This window comes from Urocitellus parryii, chromosome 6, assembly GCF_045843805.1.
Source record: "Urocitellus parryii isolate mUroPar1 chromosome 6, mUroPar1.hap1, whole genome shotgun sequence".
Taxonomy (NCBI): domain Eukaryota; kingdom Metazoa; phylum Chordata; class Mammalia; order Rodentia; family Sciuridae; genus Urocitellus; species Urocitellus parryii.
The window spans coordinates 50273294-50292140 of record NC_135536.1 but is presented as its reverse complement, the minus strand read 5'-3'; positions in this window follow the sequence as shown (position 1 = coordinate 50292140).

The window sequence follows — 18847 nt, the reverse complement described above, 5'->3', positions numbered from 1 at the left end:
TATGTGAAGTAAAAACCTCACTTTACAGATATTGAAGCACAGAAAGGTTAAGAAAATTACCAAAGATCACACAAATTAGCACTCAGGCTATTGATTCTACATCTTGTGTTAGTAACCTCTAAACTTTAATTATGAAGAAGAATCTTGATGTCACCTTCTCAGTGCTCCTTATGTGGAGATGATGCTGTTAACAGCTTCCTATGGTTTCTGTTGCAAATCTTGACGTTTATTTGTACTGCCATGTCCTTTTCTGTTTTCTTAGTAGCTCGTCTCCTTTGCTTATTTGCCAACCACCAGGGAAAAGATGTCAGGTTTCTTGGACCTGAGAAAGAGAGTTCTCTGATACCAGCCAGCTTCAGATTACAGTGGAGCATAGCAACATCTTCACTGATGTGTTCATGGGCTCCTCCTCTCTCTCATGAATGGTAATGTGAGCTTCTCATCTGAGCCAGGATGCACTGTCATCCTAGATAATTCTGTTTCTTGATTCCTAAATTCCCTATCTGGATTATCAAGGTTTGAGTTTTGAATTGTACAGCTTCTGGGAGTAAAAATAAAAATATGCCTTCAGAGCGACTTCTTTAGCAGAACTGATAATCTAGACAGATGGTGATTCCTTCCAAGAGTAGAGGTTACCTCCTGAATACAGTTCTGACCCAAACCTAAAACATTACACATTGCCCACCTATACTCTGAGGAATGGGGACAACGCTATTAAACCTTTAGTTGCCGGGTTAAAGGAAATACCATTCAAAAGCCTCTAATGAGAGTATGTACAATGATCCATCTGTAAATATGACTTGTGTACAATATAATTGTTTGGATTTGAAAGGAAAAGAAGGATTATTTGCAGGCCTTTCTTGCAGATGGTGCATGGCCGGCATGTGGATATATTTGCATGCTATCCAGGCTACAACTTCATTGGGTTCACATTTTCATGACACTAAGTGTTGAGCCATATGAAGGTTCTGATTAAAATGATAGCCAATGCATTTTTTTAAAAAAACTGCTTTCTGTCATATCCACTTGATTTTCTTTATTTTGAGAATTATTGATGGAAAAGATCAATAACCCAGGAGACATGCTACTTTCTCCCTCTCAGAACTATTCTAGTGAATACTGTATTCTGTATCCTCAGTATTTCAAGTATTGGAAGTGTATGGTACCTCCTGATTCTACAGGGTAACAGGGTGTGACTGAAGCAGAGGAGGATGATGATGTCAAGAGATGCCTTTTGGAAGTTACAAATTCTGGTCCAGAGTGGTAGGGAATTGGAATAGGAGAGGACAGTTGAAGTGGAAGTGGAAAGTGTCTCTACTGTGGAGAAATTGCATCCCAGACAGAAGTTGAAGACAAGGAAGAACCTTTAGAGGTGGAAAGGTCTCTGGGTTGGCAATTCAGATCCTGCTGTAATTGATTGTGAGGAAGTCAGTTAACTTCTGTGAGCCCTGTTTAAAGCAAGAAGTGATAAGGATCTGCCTATTGCAGAGATTTTCTGATGACCAAATAAGATGGTTCTTTGTGAAAGGGATACTGAAGTATGTTCTTATTAAAGTCAGTGCGCATGGGGTTGTGCTAAGCCCTTCAGGGATGAAACATGAATAATATTTGAGTTCCCACCTCCAACTAATCAGTCAGATAAAACTAGCACCTAAATAAAAAGAACGAGAAAATTTCAAAATCAGTAAGTTATATTTGTCTAAATTAGGGAGTGATTTCCCCATTTAAGACAGGAAGTCTAGAGCAGTTGCTCTCCAAGCTGCCTGTCATTAGAATTACCCAGGAGTTTAAAAAATGTACAAGTGCTCAGGCCCTAGCCTCAGATATTTTGATTTCATTTGTCTGACATGCTCTTCCTCTGTCTTGTTAAAACTGCCCAAGGTGTTTCTAATTTGCAGTGCTTCTCGAACTTTAACTTCTTCAGAATCACATGGAGGGTTTGTTAACTCTGTTCTGAGAACCTCTCCCAAATGTCGGTTTACCAGGTCCAGGGATGGGGGCAAGAATTCACATTTCACTCAAGTTCTTAAGTGATACTGATCATCTGCAAGTCATGCTTCAAAATTAGCCCATGCATTTAGTTTAGTATGATATTAATACTGTACATGCAATCCACATATGTATTTTTTTAGGCCAAGAGAAACAGGTGGATACTCCATTCTTTGGTCAAACAATAGGAAAAGTTCTATAGTTGGGAAAAATCAACAATATGTGTCCAAATGAGTACAACATCACTTGATCAAAAATTTAACTCACTGACCAAAAAAACCTATCTTCATCCAAAGGATGCTTTCTTACAAATGTGCTAGTTTGAAATTATCCCCTATAAAGAAAAGACATTATTTAGCAGACACCTGGCAAGCAATAATGTATTCAACAAACCAGATTTTGAAAGAAACCTTTAGATTTGGAAGGGAACTCAGATTCCTTTTCTCTGCAAATATCTCTCTAAGCAACGGAATGAATGATTCACCTTTCCAAATCCTTGAGTATCAGAATAACTAAAGCAACATAGCATAATTTTCAGAAATAGAACCTTATTAAACTTTCACAGCCCATGTAAGATGCCAGTGAGAAAATGTGCAAAATTGATCATCACATCTTTATTACTTGTAGAGGTTTAGAAGGGCACTCAAGGTTTATTTGAGTGTTAAAATATATGAATTGTTGATTTCCTTAAGAGTGTAAGTTCTAAATGTCCATGAATATTTGTTACAGGAGTCTCTAGGGCTTCAGTCACCTTGGAATTAAGAAAATGAGAAATTTTCCTTGTCAATTTCTTCCTGAGGGTGGATAGATGTGAACTGAGGCTTTGCAGATGTATATATGGAATAACACCAGTGAATGGGAAGAGCTCAAACTGTTTTGTGTAATCACCACTTTGTATCATAAATATATTTTATAGTGGAAAGACAGGATTTTTTTGGGGGGGGGGCAGGAGGGCAGGGCATCCTTTTTTCTTGTCATGTCCTGTGACTCACAAGTTGGCTGGAAAAAAAGGACCTTTAAATACCTATTAATGTCAAAGTAAAGGGAGATTTTGGTAGGAAAAAATCATATTTGATAAACTTGATTATATACATAAAAGCAGCAATATATGATTTTGTCCCTATATTGCAGTGGAACAGATAAAACCTAAGGAAACTCTGAGTTTTATTTCTCCACTTATAGTTGGAAAGGTGTAATATCTTTAGTCTTTCTTGACCTGAATCATATTACTTCAGGGTGATGCTGTTTAAGGCAAGTATATTATTAAGGAGGACTGGAGAAAACTTAATAACACAGAAAGGTAGATCTATTATAAAGCAGGCATTGTTATATAAACCAAATGGCCTATAGTGTTCAAAAGACTTTTTAGAATACTCTTAAAAGAAGACACCTTAGAAGACTATACAAATTATAAAACTAATACCAAAGTGACATCACAGATGGATTTTATTTCTACATGAGGTTTATAACAAAAAAGAACTTGTGCATGAAGTTCTGTTTGAATAAGGACTTGCAACACTTAATAAAGATCTTTCTCAGATCTACACTGAGTCAGTCAAGGTGAGATGATGGAATGACATGTGGAGGTTGGCCCCTCAAGTATGTCTTATCCTGAGTCTTTGAGAAGAGCATTCTCTTCGGCATCTCAGATCTGCTTGAATTTGTCTAGTATGTGGACTTTCTTCTTCCAAAGCATCTCCTTTTCTCTGTGTCCACTCTTTTCTTGAGTAATTCCCACATAACTTCAAATGTAACTTTTGTGTCACTGATTCCTGAATACTATATCCCAGAACCAGAACACTCTCCTAAACCTGTAGGTACAGGCGATAGCCTGATTACTACCTGCCTAGCTTTGTTTTATGGCATTTCAGTTCACGGGTCCTAACACTCAAAGCAATTGCATCTTCTGCATTCCTTGTTTTAATCAATGGAGACATGATTCTTGCTTGTCTTTTCAAAACAGATAATCCACATAAAGAGGATCACCTTTTTCAAATATCCACGAACTTCTGTTAGATTGTACTCTCATGCCTCTTGGAGTTGTTGTCATTATTATCCTTCCAAAAATTTAAATTTTGCTAAATTTTAAAAATTCAGGAAAGTACAAAGAAAAGAAAACCACAATCATCTGTCCTTTCTTGCTCCCATTTTTACTGCCTTTGTCACTACCACCCTGTCCCATCATCCTTTACCTGGGATTCCAGTAGCCTCCTTTATATGTTTCTACCTTGGCTTCTCAATTGTCTGATTTCCATGAAGCAGCCACATGGATTAATAAAGTCAAGTCAAATGATTCCCTGCTCAAAATCCTCATAAGCCAAAGTAAAAGGCAAACTGCTTAGCGTGGCCTGTAGGGGGCCCTTTCTGAGTACCACACACTCTTTTCCTGCAACCCATCCCCTCCAACCTCACCCCCTACTTTCATCTCTCTAGGCCTTCTTCCTGGTCTTGAAAGATGCTGCCCACGTCCTGCCTAATGTCTTTGTTCTTCCTGCTCTGCCTGCCTGGAATGCTCCTTCCCTTATGTACCTTCATAGCTTGCTCCCTTTCTTCAGGTCTATAGTCAACTATCAAGAACTATTCTTTGGACACTCTGTCTTACTGACAAATCACGGAAGTTCATATCACTGTTACTTGGGAGTGACCATATGACTTGCCACTCCAAACGGGACACTTTTAGGAGTGAAAAGAAGCCCCAATCAGGTAGGAAATGGGGCATGAGTCATAAACTGGGTATGGCCTACAAAACTGGGATATATGGTCATCCTCTTAGATTTGCCTTCTTTTATTTGTTCTTTGTAATTATACATGACAGTAGATTATATTTTGCCAAAAGGTGCATACACAGAGTATAACTTATTCTATTTAGGATTCCATTCTTTTGGTTGTACATGACACAGAATTACCCTGGTTGTGTATTCAAATACAAGGCTAGGAAAGTTATGTGATTAATTCTACTCTCCTTCCTATTCCCCTCCCCCTTCCCTTCATTCCTCTAGATCTAATTCAATGGGTTCTATTCTTTCCCTCCCCACCCTCCCTTGTTTTGGGTAAGCATTCACACATCAGAGAGAACATTTGGCCTTTGGTCTTTGGGAATTGGCTTATTTCACTCAGGATGATATTCACCAGTTCCATCCATTTATCAGAAAATGCCATTATTTGGGGCTGGGGATGTGGCTTAAGCGGTAGCGCGCTCCCCTGGCATGCATGTGGCCCGGGTTCGATCCTCAGCACCACATACAAACAAAGATGTTGTGTCCACCGAAAACAAAGAAAAAAATAAATATAAAACAAATTCTCTCTCTCTCTCTTTTAAAAAAAAGAAAAAAAAAGAAAATGCCATTATTTCACATTTCTTTATGGCTGAGTAATATTCCATTGTGTACATATACCACATTTTCTTTATTCATTCATCTGTTAAAGAACACCTAGGTTGTTTCCATAGTTTACATATTTTGAGTTGTGCTGCTATAAATATTAATGTAGTTGCATCACTTTAGTATGCTGTTTTAAAGTCCTTTGGATATAGACTAAGGAGTGGGATATCTGGGTCAAATGGTGGTTCCATTTCAAGTTTTCCGAGGGATCTCCATAATGTTTTCCATAATGGTTGCACCAATTTGCAGTCCTACCAACAATATATGAGAGTAAATTTCTCCCCACATCCTTGCCAACATTTATTGTTACTTGTATTCTTGATAATTGCCATTCTGATTGGAGTGGGATGGAATCTCAGTGTAGTTTTAGTTTGCATTTCTCTAATTGGTAGGGATGTTGAACATTTTTTCATATATTTTTTGATCATTCATATTTCTTCTGTGAAGTGCCTATTAGTTCCTTTGCACATTTATTGATTGGATTATTTGGTTTTTTTTTTTGGTGTGAAGTTTTTTGAGTTCTTTGTATAACCTGGAGATTAATGCTCTATCTGAGGTACAGGTGGCAAAGATTTTCTTCCACTCTCTAGGATCTCTGTTTATATTCTTGATTGTTTCCTTTGCTGTGAAGAAGCTTTTTAGTTTGATATGATCCCGTTTCTTGATTCTTGATTTTACTTCTTGTGCTTTAGGAGTCTTATTGAGGAAGTTCATTCCTAAGCTGACATTATGGAGAGTTGTGCCTACTTTTTCTTCTAGTAAGCACAGAGTCTCTGGCCTAATACTTAGGTCCTTGATCCACTTAGAGTTGAGTTTTGTGCAAGGTGAGCCATAAGGGTCCAATTTCACTCTACTACATATGGATTTCCAGTTTTCCCAGCACAATTTGATAAGGATGCTATCTTATCTCCTGCATATATTTATGGTGCCTTTGTCTAGTATGAGATAACTGTATTTATGTGCATGTATCTCTGTGTCTTCTATTCTGCACCATTGGTCTTCATGTCTGTTTTTGTGACTATACCACGCTGTTTTTGTTACAGTAGCTCTGTAGAATGATTTAAGGTCTGGTGTTGTGTTTTCTTGCTAAGGATTGCTTTGGCTTTTGTGGGACTCTTATATTTCTAAATGAATTTCATGACTGCTTTTTTATTTCTATGAAGAACATCATAGAAATTTTAATAGGAACTGTGTTAAATGTGTATAGCATTTTTGGTAGTATGACCATTTTGGTAATATTAATTATGCCTATCTAAGGACATAGGAGATCTTTCCATTTTGTGAGGTCTTCTTTAATTTCTTTCTTTGGTGTTTTTTTTTTTAAATTTCATCCCTGATTTTTTTCAGCTATCCACTAGTCATTCAATAGTGTCCAGGTGTTAAGAGTAGCTTCCATTTTTATTTTATTGTTAATTTCTAATTTAATTCCATTATGATTTGACAGAATCCAAGTTGTATTTGCTAAGAGTTGCTTTGTGGACTAAGATGTGATCTATTTTAGAGAAGGATCCATGTGATGCTGAGAAGAAAGTGTATATTCATTTATTGATTGATGAAATATTATATATATGTCTGTTAAGTCTAAATTATTAATTGTATTCTTTAGTTCTATAGATTCTTTATATAATTTTTGTTTGGAGGAGCTAGCCAGTGGTAAGAGAGGTGTGTTAAAGTCACTGAGTATTATTGTGTTGTGATCAATTTGATTCTTGAGATTGTAAAGGGTTTATTTGATGTATATAGATGCTCCATTGTTTGGGAATAAATATTTAAGATTGTATGTCTTGTTGATGTATAGTTCCCTTAAACAATATGAAATGGCCTTCTTTGGCTCTTCTAATTAATTTTGATTTGAAGTCTACTTTATCAGATATGCGGATAGAAACTCCTGCTTGTTTTTAAGGTCCATGTGAATGATAAGTTTTTTCTAGGTTGTTTTCTCTACAGTTTATCTTATATAAATGTAACATAATAAATTTACATTCTATCTATTTCTTATCTGTTCTCCCTTCCTTACAAGTTCCTTGAAGAGACTTTTTTTTTTTTTGCTATTGTATATTCAGCACCATGGACAGTACTTACTACATGATAGGTTCTCAAATTTTTTTTGAATAAATGAATTGTTGAGAATAAATTCATATTCTCAACATTCATAATTGCTATTGACAACATATTAGAATATTAATCAAAATCAATGTCAGGAAGTACAAAAACTCCTAAATCTTATCTCCTAGAAATTCCCATTTTTTTCTTCTTCTCACTTTCTTTTTTAAATTGGTGCGTTATAATTGTACATACTGATGGGATTTGTTGTTACATATTCATACATATACACAATACACAAAAACCAATGTAATGTGGTCAATATTACTTCCCCTAAAACTTTCCGCCTCCTTCCACCATGTCCCATCCCTTGGTCCCTTTTCTCTACTGATATACCTTTGATTTTTCATCAGATCTGTCCCATTATTTCTTCTCCTTTTTTCTCCATAGCTTCCACATATGAGAGAACACATATGACCATTAACCTTCTGAGTTTGACTTATTTAGTTTAACATAATGGTCTCTAATTCCATCCATTTTCCTGTAAATGACATAATTCCATTTTTCTCTGTGGATGAAACTCCATTCTGTGTATAAACCACATCTTCAACTCCATTGTGTGTGTGTGTGTGTGTGTGTGTGTGTGTGTGTGTATCACATCTTCTATATCATATTCATCCATTGATGGACATATAGGATGGTTTCATAGTTTGGCTATTGTGAATTATGCTGCTATAAACATGGGTATGCCTGTATCGTTGTAGTATGATGACTTTAATTCTTTAGGAGAAATACTAAAGACAAGTATAGCTGGGTTATATGGTTGCTCCATGCCTAATCTGTTGAGGAATCTCCATATGGATTTCCATAGTGGTTTTACTAATTTACAGTCCCACCAACAGTGTAAACGTGTTCTTTTTTCTCCACATTCCCTCTAGCATTGATTATTATTTGTATTCTTGATGACTGCCATTCTGACTGGTGTGAGATGAAATCTCAGTGTTTTGATTTGCATAAAAATTACCATTTTGTAAACAGAATTGTAGATATCTTCCATTTGGATGGATGGAAAAATGAAAAAAATAAAGTCATTATTGATGATATTCTAAAATTAAGAGTATTTTGTTTGATTTAAAGATGGAAAAAAATGAGACAAAAATTTCTTTAAAAAAGGGATTTTATTTTTCTAGATTTATTTTAAGGATGGAAAAGGAGTTTGCAGAACTCTAACAGGTTAATTTATTTAAAAAAATCTCTCTCTCTCTCTCTATATATATATACACACACACACACACACACACACACACACACATATATATAATTATTAAATATGCTTTTAAGTTTTTAAAAAGTGCTCTCATAATTTCCATTGCTCCTTTCCCTATTCTCATGAATATTATTATTATTTTTAGTTTTGTTGTTGTTTTTCTTTGAATAGGTACAGTTGTTTAAGAACTGGCTTTATATGAAGTTGATTCAGTCTCATTACCTGACTCCTTATTAGGGTTTCTTTATTGTGAAGATCTTTATATGATGTCTTTTACTTGGTTTCGATTTTGCTGTCAGGCAAACTGTTAAAGAATGCTCATGGGTAGTGTATCACTTGAGTTATACTTTTTGGTTACACTTTCTTACTGAACCTATATGCAGTACTTTATCTTCTGGCATTTAACTTTCTTGCAGCAGTAACCTGATTTTTTCCCCTTCTGTGAAGAGATCTCTCCTATCACCACACATTTTATTTACCTGATGGCTGAACAAGTACTTTTTTCTGTTATTGTTTCTCTTTTGAGGTTCAAAAACTTAATGTATTTTTTTCCTAGAGGTGTTTTTCTTTTTTCTAAAAGATGTTTTTCTTTTTTTCTAAATTTCCCAGAACATATTAAGTTCCTTTAAATCTGAAGATTCAGTTGTTTTTTGCATTTTGTGAAATTTCTTAAATTATATCTTTGAATACATCTTGTTTCATTTGATGGATTCTATTATAACACATTATCCCATGTTGGATCAGTTGTGCATGTAATCTCTACTGACTTTATCTAATGCCTTTAATATTGTTTTTATAAATTAGAAGTCACTATCGTGACTTATGTCTTTTTCTATGTTAACTAATACGATTTTCAGTGGTGTTTATTTTGTTCTTGTTTTTGTTTTTATTTCAAACTTGATTTAATTTTATTCTGTTTTGTCAACTGGTCTTTGTTTTTTTTTTTTTTTCTTTTGAGTTACTAGTCTTAGTCATTCTATGGTATGAAAAAATCCATTGTTTTATTTTTATTTATTCTGTTTCATTTTTCTTATAGTTTGATTTCTTTTTCTGGACTTTACATGCATGCTATAATGTTTGCATACTGTCCGTGTAATATTTTTTTGTAACCTTGTTCAAGCTTCAGTGGCTCTGACTACAGTTTCTTCAATATGATATGGGCAATGACTTGATCCTCCCAGAACACAGTCAGCCCTCTGTATCCCTGGGAAATTGGTTCCAGGACCCCCTAAGAATGCCAAAATCCATACAAGCTCAAATCTCATACATAAATGGTGTATTATTTGTGTGTAAACTATATACATCTTTCTTTATACTTCAAATCATCTTTAGGTTACTTATAAAACCAAATATAATGCAAAATCATATAAATAGTATTTATTTATACTGTAATATTTAGGGATAATAGGAGGGAAAAATATTTGCACATGTTCAGTACATACGCAATTTTCTTTAAATATTTTCAATTTGCAGTTGGTAGAATCCCATATATGTGGAACCTGGGGATATAGGTTAAAAAGAATTATTTCTTTTTTTCTTCTTCAAGGTATAGTTAAAGGATGTGGTTTCACTCTATCTACTTTTCCATAATCTGATGGAATAGCCTGAAAGGAAAAAACTCAATATTCTTAGACTATTTGAGCTTTACTCTTTCTCCTAAGAGAGCAAAATACCAAGAATCAGAGTTTGCCTCTTCATCTAGTAGGGAATGTCCCATCCTGGGGATTTTGTGTCACTTCTCACTTCTGAAAGAATGTTAGCTCCATTTCTAATTTTCCCTGTTTATCTTGTTTCTCCTTGGTTTTCATTATATTTCAGCTAATTAACTACACAGACATATCTATAATCCTTTTCTTCTCTCCAAATTTACAGTGTCAGTGAGGGCATGCCACTCCTTACATGTCTCTTTTGTTCCCATCAACTCAAATACCAAACTTCTTATAGGATGCTTCTCTCATGTTTTCTTCTTCTCTGTATTCATCCACAAAATTATTTTCACCATACCTGGAAATATTCTTTCTTATTTCTATTTTCTTTTCCATCCCATTATCTATCCAGAGAAATGTTACCTAAATTTAAAGATTCTGCAGAAATACAAACATTTCATTGGAATTTAAGGACTTCTTCTGGTCCCCATAGGACAATACATAGATCCTATCACATTACAGTGATTATTTGTTTGCATATTATTTTCCAGACTAAAACCTAATCTCTCTCTTCCTACTGAAAATATGCCTAATTATTCCTTGTGGAGTAGATAAATGAACACCTAGCATTCTGCAGTTTGTGTTGACATATACATTTAAAAACAACTGCAGAAGCAAAGTAACTTAGTTTTTTGAGCATGATTGTTAGCCTCCACATCACAACTACCTCTAATACACATTTACTATGCGTATCTGGGCGTGATAGACTAGAATTTCTAAAAAATGAAGAGGCTAATAGAAAACACTTTCCCTTATCTCTTGTGTTTTAGAATGGGTGTGACTTTCTGAGGATGCTTTTTCAGAGCTCTTCAAATAACAGAATCTGCTGCTGCCATCTTCAGGGAAAGTATCTGTGATTGGCTTGGCCTGGCCATAGTGCTTGCTGGCTATGAGTGTGAGAAAATGCCTCTGATGAATGGAGGAGTACTTTGTGTCCATGCAAGTACTTCACTATGGCGGAAATTTATACATCCATTCTCTTCTCCTCTGATGTGCAATATAATAAAACATTTCTTTTGTTTCTTGTAGGTCTTCTGACCATGGAAATAGAAAGGGAAGCATTCTCCCAGTGAGTAAACTTCTGGGGTGGGGGGCGGTGAGTAACTGGCGCCGTGATTCCCACGACAGGAATGCCCAGAAATTCCCCATTGAGGCTATTAAGATAACCATGCAGATGCACTACCTAGTTTACATAGTGACATCCTTTGAAGGAGAGGGACTCTGTGTTTGCATTAACCTGGACCTTATCCCAGTTAGCTAGCACTCAGGATTAAAGGAATACTGGCTAAAATGTAGTCATTGGTGATGGGTAATATGTAACTTTTTGGGTTATTAAAGATGATGGCAGAGAGGGGTAGGCACCCCCTTATGTCTGCCATCCTTCTGTCTGTCTGCACCTTCCCTGTGTATCTGTATCTGTCCTTTGTGCACCTCTTCCACAAGTCTCCCCGCACGAGTGTTTCTTTAAGAAGATATAAGAAATAATCACTGAAATTATTTAGTACAGTGCCTTTTGATTACTAGAGAAGAATGTAAATTAAAACAATAGAGATTTTTAGCAAGTATAGTGAGATGATGCTCAGCTTAGAGTAGGGGTTATTTTTAAGGCAGAGAAGACATTTCTGTCATCCAGTTATATGCTATGGCAGACCACAAGAGATACTAACCACCTAAAGTTTGTCACAAATAGGATGCTATGATAAAGTCTTATTGCTTTCAATTTAAAAGTTCTTGTAGTTCTGTCACTAGTTAATGCTTCATTATCAGACAGTAAAAGTAATGATTCAAAACATCTCACCTGGATCAACACCAGCAAATACTACTGCACATGATATAAATTAAAAATTTCCTAGAATGTATTTATAAGACATCAGTAAAATCAGAATTATTCATATTATTTACATAAAAGGATTAGGTAGAGAACACATATCAGAATAAAATGTTTCTGAAAAATTACATAGAACCGTATTTTTTTTATTCTTTTTTTTAAAAATTTTATTTTTATATGGTTAAAATAGTAAAATTTCATCTAAGGTTTTGAGTTCTAAATCTTGATTGCTGTGTGGATTAGACTGGTAATTTATTCAAATACCCCTGTCTTTTGGGTTATGCAGACACAGGATAAGATCAAAGAAGATAAATATTTTGGTTAAGCAGTTAGTCTAATGAATTCTGGAGCAATTTTCTCCAAGTAGTATAAAATAATACTTGAAGTTCTTATTCTTTTCTGATAATGAGATCTACCCAACATTGTAACTTAGGAACATTTTTTTCAATGTTCTTTATACCACCTGTAGGATAAAACTAGGAAAGACTGATGCATAAGTTCACTTTTTTGTCATGTGTTGGCTGTGACATAATGTGCTGCTTGATTTTTAATCCACTGTTTACATTTCAATCTTCAGGATCCAGTAAATTCAACAATGGCTGCCATTTCTCTAGAACCTCCTCACATTTTAGTTTCAGAAAATTATTTACAGCAGCAGTTTCTGCCTACTAACATTTCTGCTGTCAGAAACAGTTATCATATTGATGAGCCTGCAAATTTTTAAGTAGACCACTTGGTTGTATAGTAAAATATAATTTGGTGTTGTTTAAACAAGTTTCCCTTTGGAAATTTTATTTTTAAACATATGCTTAATTCATCTTCGTTTAGTGCTATTTCTGCCTTTGTTGAAAAGAGTCCCTTGCTCTTTTGTGTTGTGATATTCAATTTCCTAAATAGTTTTTGGCTTATAATTTAGCAGTTTTTAGAAATAAAAAAAAATAAGAAAACACCCTGCTGTAGAGACAGTCTGGAACCAAAGAAACCCACTGGGCCCTAAAAAAACTGTTTCCTCAGTCCCCAACACGGTGCTTCCATATGGATGTGATATTACTCATCCTGAATATGTCATTGCTGCTCGCATCTGATTTATATATCTGTGGAAGTTGGGCATGTTCCCACTGCAGACGTGAATGATGAAAGTTTTGAAAACTTAGCCAATAGCATCAAGCGGTTTGGTTATATAAGCAAGGATAAAAAGAGACTTTGAAATAAATAAGCTTTTTTATGATCACATTAAATATGTATGTTGTAACAGAAAATATCTCAAGGTTTTACAATGTACCTGCACAAGACCCTGAAGATATCTCTTTATATAGTACAAAATCTCATAAACTGTTCATCTGACCAAAGAATATCCATCTTCCCTTTGTGGCTGGGGATAGAACTGAATGTAAAGCCGTGTATAATGCAAACAGTTCTTTCCTCAGGGCACTGTTCTCTGAAATAGTTCACCTTAATGGCTACCCTCATTTATGTAGTCACTGTACTTTCTTTGATGGATCATGATGACACTAAGAGACTCTCTGAAAAAGATGAGAACATTGTAGCAGTATTTTAATACGTGCAGAAACTTCTCCATCATGGAAGTGTTGCTGGATTTGAGCAAGGCCTACATGTTCAGACTAATCTGTGTGTTTTGATTGACTTGTACAGTGAAACTGGAAATTCATCCCCATCCCAACACATCAAACAAAAACTTTCCCTTCTAAAAGGGTTAAGTCTACAAAGGTTATTTATTTATTTATTTTTTGGTGTATGTGTGAGTTTATATATAGGGTTTGATCTGCCAAAAATATCAAACACTGTTTTTCTCACTTCCTTGCAGCAATCTATTCATAAGAAAGTTTGATAGATATATTCCTTTACAGTTCAAGTAAAGTTTGATTCAACAACTATTCAGTAATGCTACTTTTAATTAGGATTAAATCAAAAATTTTATTTTTAGATAATAGGAACTGGTAAAAAGTGTCGGAAATTGATTTATGCCTCAATATTATCTGCTACCACTTACTACAAAATTAAATCACATAAAATAAGACACTGTCTTTTTATCTGATTTTGCTAAACTGAGAAGAGAACTAAAATATATATATAAAATAAAGGCTATCAGTTTTTTCTAAGAGCTAATTTTTCCTGATCCTGTGATGAATCCAATTCTAAGATCATTCATAGAGTAAAGTAAAGCAATAATATAAAGCCAGAAAAAAGAACAAACAAAAAATGTAACACTGTACCACATCTATAACCAAACATTCAAGAGAAAAATATTTACCTAATGATGCTTAGGTGATTAGTGTCTGACAACCAATTTGACTCTTTAATTTCCTCCCCTCCCCCCAGCTCTTGCTCTGGCAATTTAGTTGGCTAAGTTTGAACACTGTTTTGCTACAGAAACATTGCAAAAAAGTGAATGTTGGAGAAAAGAACTCACTTTAGTCCACTTTTAGTTCTTTCATACACACATATGCATTTATAAACCACATGTGATATTGTTTTGTCTGTTTTCTATGAACAAGAAGGGCATATGTACATACTTTCTCCCATCAATACCATGTTAAATTTATCCTTGTTGATAAGTGCTACCTTTATTCTTTCTTAAATAAAAGAGTTTTAAAAAAGGAAGAGTTTGTGCTTTTCTACTGGGAAGTGAGATGCCAAAATTTCTACCTCACTCTAATAGTAACTTTTTCATTGTCTGATAAAACAACTGCTCAATTCAGTCAATTTGTTGGTGGGAAACAGTCCAATAGGTTGGATAAAGCCAATAAAAGTGGCAGCAGGGCTTGGCGTTCTGTAATGCAGGGAAAATCTGGACCTTCCTACTTCTCCAGGATCTCAAGATCCAGTGCTCCTCTGCTTTCCTACTTGGGTTTCATAACTCAATGTCCGTATTGTCTAGTCTCTTCCTTTTTCTTCTTCTTTGACCATTTGCTTTAGACTTCTTTTACAGTCTCCTTGCCTTGGCAAGAATTCTTCTTCCTATTCTGTGCCCTAATTTGGGACTCATTAGAGGCTCAGGGATTCCTCGGCTTCTCCTGCCCCTGTTATTCCCACCCCTTTCCATCTTTTGAGTTCTTATCCTTGTGTTTAAATATGAGTGACTCAATCATGCACAAATTGCTAGCAGGGTTGTTTGGATAAGGGTACCCTAGAATTTCTCTCGTTCTATTAATTCCTTAATTGAAGACAACTTCAAGTGAACATTGTTTTGCATGTGAATATCAAACCACGAGAAAGAAAGAAGCAGATGATTTAAATCAGATATGTGTAAAGTACCCAACAGAGTACTTGAGCAAAGAAAATTCTCAACAAATGATGGTCATTATTATAAGGATCTAAATATCATTAAATGGTAGAGCTTGTTTTCATGTTTAATTTCTTTTTATATTTTCTGTTGGGATTTAGACTACAAAAGACCAAGAAATTTCTTTTGTGTAAGCTAATAAAGAACAGGGAACTGTTTTCTGACTCACTTATTGGAGGTGACCTGCAGTCCTGAGAGAACCTCCATAACTACTTCAAGAGGGCATACTGCTGACAGAGTTGGCAGAGTAGGGCAAGAGGCACGGCAAGAAGTGGAGAAGGAATTGATTCCATCCCTATAAATACATCATAGGTCCCATGGAGATGAGAGCCACTGATGGTGATTGCTGTACTGAGAAAACAAAAGATGGTTAGGAAAGGGAATTGTGTATGAAACATTTGTTCTTAATTTCTTTTTTTAACAAATGTTAGGATAGAAAGCAGTGTAAATACAATATATTTCACTCATATTCTATCGTCCATTTTTTAAAGATCAAATATCATCTGGGACTAAGTATAAAAAAGGAATTCATTTCCATAAATACCACAAAATTTTTTTATAATTGCATACTTTCTGAATGACCTTTAAGCTATGATAATGTTTGAAGTTGGCTTTCCCAATGGGTGAGTTACAATTATAAGGCGATGGTGATAATAGCTCAGGTCACAGGTGGAATAATTGAATATCATTAACAATGACATTTGATTATGTTTCTTCATTTTTTTTCAGATGATATGTCAAGTTCCTTATAAAATCAGAGACCACGGGGATCCATTATTGCTAGAGTTGATGGTAGTGCAGTTTTATAACCGTGTAATAAATTAGCATTTAATACTGATAGATTTTATCCTAAACTCAGAGGTTTGCTTTGTTTTAAAGATTTTTTTTTTGCAAGAAGCAGTAAGGAAGCCATTCAGAAAATGCAGGAAATAAAAATCATATCCAAATACATGGGTCTTTGGGTTTTTGAAATTATTTAACTTGTCAGAATATTATTCAATGCTAAAAAGAGCTAAAAGGAATTCAGTGTCAAAAAAATCCAATTCTCTTGAGTTCACCAATTATGTATACTCTTCTATTTCCAGTTTTTTAAAATACGTACTCATTTCTCCATTCTAGTTCTTCTTATTCTTTTAAAACTTATTTCCCATGCTAAAAGGAGTTGTAAGTACAAAGTTTTACACAGAGTGAGAATTCTCTCAGAAATGCAGATTGGTATGAATATCAAGGAAAAAAATATACTTATCACATTTTTCCCATTTTGTTTAATAATTATTTTATTAGGTCAGGTATGGTTTAGATTAGGACCTTCATGGTCAGGTGTTTTGTTTTATTTTGTTTTTAGATATTGCAGTGAGTTAAAATTCTAATAACATACTATTGAAATATTCATGGTTTGACTTCCTTATCAACTTAAGTCTATTTCTTTTGTAGTAAGAATTGTATTTTTTGTTTAGAATGTAACTCAGATTTAAATGGCTGGAGTATGTGTGTTGATCTTTCTCTGTTTGTACATATATATGTCGGCATTACAGAACCAACATCTTGCTATAATGAAGGTTTTGGAGTTTATCCTTGGTGAAGCATAAAATTACAGAATATATTGCATTATTGTTAAATCTAATCTTTTAATATAGAGCAATGTATCTCTCAATCCTTTAATATATATTTGTAATTCATTTTCCTTCAGGAAAAAAAAACAAAGGAAAAAGTCAGTATCATTCAATATGTGAATGAATATGTAATATAACATTTTACAGTTTATTTATTAACTTTCAGTCCCTTGAAAAGTGTCTAAGTCTGCTTAATTTGCTATTAAATGAAAAATAGGCTGTTTTTGAAACAGCTACAACATTGTATTGCACTAATATGGCTTCATGCTTGTCTTATCAAGAGCAAGATATTAGGAGGATTTATAATGTACATGGAAATGCCAACTATAGTAATCTGATGTTTCATGGATGCTTACTCCTCAGATTGTTATTCAATAGTTGCTTTTAGTTCAGGATTACATTTAGCATCACCATAAAAACTTAGACAGAAACTTGAAAAGTCTAATAATAACTCCTGATGGTTCTTTTGGGGTTGTTGGGCTTGATTTATTTGCATACTTGTTTAACTGTCTGTAATATTTAACTGTTGGTAAGTAGATTCACTGCTACAATCAGTTTGACCACTACATTCAAATCAGTTCATTATGATGATTATCAAAAGAATTTTTACTGACAGTATGACATTACCTGTGTGGATGGTTATATAAAGCCTCATTTTCAAGCATGTTGCTGTTTGAACTTGAGCGCCTAACGCCAAATAAAGGCAAAGGTGATTCTAAAATCAAACATAAGAGGTGTTATGAGTGGCTAAGTAGGCAACTTGGTAGCTGTCTCCGAAGCATTCTAATCCGTGTCAGTGGGCATTTCTGAAGCAGCTGGAAGCTGGGACTGGTAAATATGTACTTTGGCTGGGCGAACCCTGTCCTTTCCTTTGGGCCTTATAGTCAGTTCTTAGATCCCTCTGTCGGTTATTTTTTAAGATATTTTTACCAAGATATAGAAGGCATTGGAATATGTTCAGAATTTTTTTTAAAGTTTTTCATTTTAAGTCTCAATTCTTAACAATTCAGAGAGATGGAGAGAAAAATATTGGCAAGTGAAAGGAGAGATGTTTGATTTACATACTGTTCATAAACATGGTGTTTTAGATATAGAGATAGTTTTCTGGAAATAAGTATTTGTAGTAGATATCTTCTCTCATAATGGTAAAGTAATAGATCTTTCAAAAAATGTTTTGAACATTTCACCGGTAAATCCTGTCTATCTATATGTCTATTTATCATCTCTATATATAATTTATTGCTGAACCATTAGAAGGTAAGTTGTAGACATCATGACAACTCACCCTAAATACTTTAACATCCATCTCATACCTAGGACAGTCAATAGTAACTCAACCATCTCATCTAATATATGTTCATATTCGAATTTCTGTATTATTCCCATAATGTCTTTTAGAGCTGAAACAAATGTTTTGATATAATATTTTGTAAAATGAATCAACTTCTCCTATCAATATGTTATAATTCTTTTTTCTCACAATAGTAATTGGCCATTGAATAGGCTTGAGCTTCGATGGCCCCAAGCCACCAACTAAACTCACTAGAGTAATTTGCTGGAATGAGAAAATGCTAGCTGCCAAAACCGAAGAATGTTAATCAGCAACCAGCCTGACCATGATTTCTGAGGTGCTAATCACTTGGAAAAATTGCCTCTCATTGGCTCCATTTATAGATAATTACTAATTGAAAAGCAGCTAGAATAGTGAGAAGGTATA